Here is a 3061-nt window from a genome sequence, read left to right as displayed (position 1 = left end):
GTTATCTTTCAATAGATGGAGAAAAAATTAAGAAAAAATACTTGGAAGTTCAGTTATCTCTCAATAGATGGAGAAACAAATAATAAGGAAAAATACTTGTAAGTTCAGTTATCTTTCAATAGATGGAGAAAAAATTAAGAAAAAATACTTGGAAGTTCAGTTATCAGAGGCGACTGTAGGAATGAACTCTCATTGCAGGTACTTACACAAAAAGCGCTCTGATGTCCAAAGTTGCCGAATTTTTTATTTCACTGATTTTCCTAAAGCTTATATTACTGTCAGATGAAAATTCAGATTGGACAAATTTGAACATTTTTACTTACAATTACTTTAATTTTTTTACATAGTAAGTTTATCTACAATCTATGATATTTTCATATAAATAATTTTATTTTAGCTCATTTGTGGCACAGTGCAGCGGCGGGCCGGATGAACTGAATTCGCGGGCCGTAGTTTGGTGACCCCTGCTTTAGAATGATCAAACTGTTCAAACTGAAACATAACGCTCGCCGTGATTGCTCTACAATGATTAAACTGTCTAAACCGAAATATAACGCTCGCCGTGACTGGTTTAAAATGATAAATTTGTCCAAACCGAAACATAACGCTCGCCGTGCTTGCTCTACAATGATTAAACTGTTTAAACCGAAATATAACGCTCGCCGTGATTGGTTTAAAATGATAAATTTGTCCAAACCGAAACATAAAGCTCGCCGTGCTTGCTCTACAATGATTAAACTGTCTAAACCGAAATATAACGCTCGCCGTGATTGGTTTAAAATGATAAATCTGTCAAGGCCCAATCACCGATCAAAAGCTTGATTATTGTTTATTAGGAAATTCATCCCTTTTTTAAGTTTATAAACAAGCGCCCATAAAGGAGTAACGCTAACTGCGACATTATTTGTTTCAAATATACAAGTTTTTTTTTTTAGTTTCTTCTCGATATAAATACTTTGTTTAGATAAGGCTTTGTAGAGAATAATAAACAGTTATTTTATTTAAATTAAAACCACGAGCCACAAGTGAGCAGGTGATGTGTGCAAGACTCTTACTTGCGGATCAAGATCACACGGGGATCGGCATGTTCAAAACAAACAAATTTGATCTCACCAAATGTTATTTACGAATAAAAAAATCGTTATATCTGTAGTAAGTCAGTTCTATAAGCCTTGAAATAAGTGTTTTATTTAATTAGATAATTACGTTGTCTCATCTGTGTATAGTTGTGTATAACGATCTGTATTTGTTTGCAGTTTCAGTAAATCTAAAAGCGGGTTTTGGGCTTCTACATGTCCAGAAGCGTGTTTTAAGTTTCCGCATGTCCACCTGTGTTATGGATTTCGGTATATCCAGAATGTGTTTTGGGTTTCAGCAGGTCTAAACGCGTGTTTTAGGACTGTAAGCCCGAATTAATGATGTAATTTACTCAACGAAGACAAACCAGATTTTAAATTGAAGTAAACTACTGGCTTATACATATTTATGACAGAAATGTGTCTGTTTTACCAATTTTTCTCCGTGGGATATATCGATAACTTTCTATCTTCTATGATAAGTGGACGGGTTGTTTGTTTCTTGTTTAGCGCCAAACTACACGATGGGCTATTTGTGCTACGCCCACCACGGGTATCGAAATCCCGGACAGCAGACTGAGTAATAAGTTTATATATGTCATTTTAAATAGACGTGATACAGAATTGTCTAAATAAAAAGAATAATTAAGTTATAGTTTATAATAAACCAAGCATGCCGTTAGTTCCAAAAATCCTTTCCAGTCTTTAAGTTATAGTTTATAATAAACCAAGCATGCCGTTAGTTTCAAAAATCCTTTCCAGTCTTTAAGTTATATTTTATAATAAACCAAGCATGCAGTTAGTTTCAAAAATCCTTACCAGTCTTTAAGTTATAGTTTATAATAAACCAAACATGCCGTTAGTTTCAAAAATCCTTTCCAGTCTTTAAGTTATAGTTTATAATAAACCAAGCATGCAGTTAGTTTCAAAAATCCTTTCCAGTCTTTAAGTTACAGTTTATAATAAACTAAGCATGCCGTTAGTTTCAAAAATCCTTTCCAGTCTTTAAGTTATAGTTTATAATAAACCAAGCATGCAGTTAGTTTCAAAAATCCTTTCCAATCTTTTAGTACTTTACTGTACGTTTTTTTTTTAGAGTTTCGGCATGTCCAGGTGCGTGTTTTTGGTTTCAGTATGTTTTAGGTTTCCGCATATCCAGATGTGTGTGTTTTTTGAATGATTTCAGCATATTGAGATGTGTAAGTTTTCGTCTGTACATGTGTGTGTGTGTTTCTTTAGTGTACGTTTGTCCAGAAGTTAGTTTTGGGTTTTCACCTTACAGATGTGCGTTTCTGTTTTCAGTATGTTCGGATGTGTGTTACAGGTTTCAGCATGCACAGAATTGTTTTTTTTCTTTTTTTTGGGGGGGGGGGTACCACCTGTGCGATGTATGTTTTTAATTTCAGTATATTCAGATTTATGTCTTGGATTTCCATGTGTTTTGGATTTCCACATGTTCTGATGTGTGTAATGTACCCAGCTATATAGGTTGTATAATGTACCTAGCTATATAGGTTGTATAATGTACCTAGCTATATAGGTTGTATAATGTACCTAGCTATATAGGTTGTGTAATGTACCCAGCTTATATAGGTTGTGTAATGTACCCAGCTATATAGGTTGTATAATGTACCTAGCTATATAGGTTGTATAATGTACCTAGCTATATAGGTTGTATAATGTACCTGGCTATATAGGTTGTATAATGTACCCAGCTATATAGGTTGTGTAATGTACCCAGCTTATATAGGTTGTATAATGTACCCAGCTATATAGGTTGTATAATATACCTACCTATATAGGTTGTGTAATGTACCTAGCTATATAGGTTGTGTAAAGTACCTAGCTATATAGGTTGTATAATGTACCTAGCTATATAGGTTGTGTAATGTACCCAGCTATATAGGTTGTATAATGTACCTAGCTATATAGGTTGTGTAATGTACCCAGCTATATAGGTTGTATAATGTACCTAGCTATATAGG

General features: G+C 33.9%; 1 protein-coding gene across 5 annotated transcripts in view; it reads left to right on the top strand.

Annotated features, from left to right (window-relative positions):
• LOC106473616 (sodium/glucose cotransporter 4-like) overlaps positions 1–3061 on the top strand; it is a 58396-nt gene that overhangs the window by 44644 nt on the left and 10691 nt on the right. The window contains exon 15 of one of the 5 annotated variants that reach the window (XR_002613736.1): positions 879–882. The exons of the other annotated variants lie outside the window; for them this stretch is intronic. The gene's annotated coding sequence lies outside the window, so the exon portion shown is untranslated. The remainder of the gene's footprint in view (positions 1–878; positions 883–3061) is intronic. 5 annotated transcript variants of the gene reach the window in all.

The sequence above is a fragment of the Limulus polyphemus genome, unplaced genomic scaffold (assembly GCF_000517525.1).
Source record: "Limulus polyphemus unplaced genomic scaffold, Limulus_polyphemus-2.1.2 Scaffold6331, whole genome shotgun sequence".
In the NCBI taxonomy this organism is placed as follows: Eukaryota; Metazoa; Arthropoda; class Merostomata; order Xiphosura; family Limulidae; genus Limulus; species Limulus polyphemus.
This window is presented reverse-complemented; position numbering and strand designations above follow the sequence as displayed.